This window comes from Myotis davidii, unplaced genomic scaffold (genome assembly GCF_000327345.1).
Source record: "Myotis davidii unplaced genomic scaffold, ASM32734v1 scaffold1182, whole genome shotgun sequence".
Taxonomy (NCBI): domain Eukaryota; kingdom Metazoa; phylum Chordata; class Mammalia; order Chiroptera; family Vespertilionidae; genus Myotis; species Myotis davidii.
Window position 1 is genome coordinate 580,079 of NW_006293525.1, and position 601 is coordinate 580,679.

A 601-nucleotide genomic window follows, 5' to 3' on the forward strand; every position below is an offset into this window, starting at 1 on the left:
GCAGCCAGTGGGGAGGTTCCTGGGAGCGGGGTTAGCCCATTCGGGCCGCCTGCCCACCCCTCGCCCACTTTTGCGGCCCCTCCGTCTCCCTTTGGGGCGGCTGCCGCTGGGTCCTGCAGCGGAGCTCGGCCTCCCGCTCAGCCAGGGCCCACACTCTCCCTGGCTCCCATCCTGTCCCTGGGGCTTGTGTCCCCTTCCCCCGGTCCCCGCCCTGCGATGTCTCTTCCTGGGAGCCCTTCCACTCAGCCTCTTTCCACCCAGTCATGGCTTCCCATCTCTTTCTGATTTTGTCTCCTTTTGGCAAATTGAATACCTGGGCCTCGGTGCCTCCCTGTGACCGCAGCCCGGGTCTCCCCGGAGTTGCGCAGGGAGGTGCCCTGGGGGGTGCGAGTGTCCAGCTCCCCTCGGGGCCACTGCGTCCCTGTCCTGTCATGCCCCGGAGAAGGCCGCCAGACACACAGACCTCTGCCAGCGAGGGTCTCCGTGGGGGCTGAGCCTGGTGACAGTGCTTCTCAGCAGAGCAGAGTGCAGAGGGGCACTGCCAGGGCCAGGAGGGGGTGCCCGCCACACGCTGCGCCACGCAGGGGAGGAGCTGGCACCT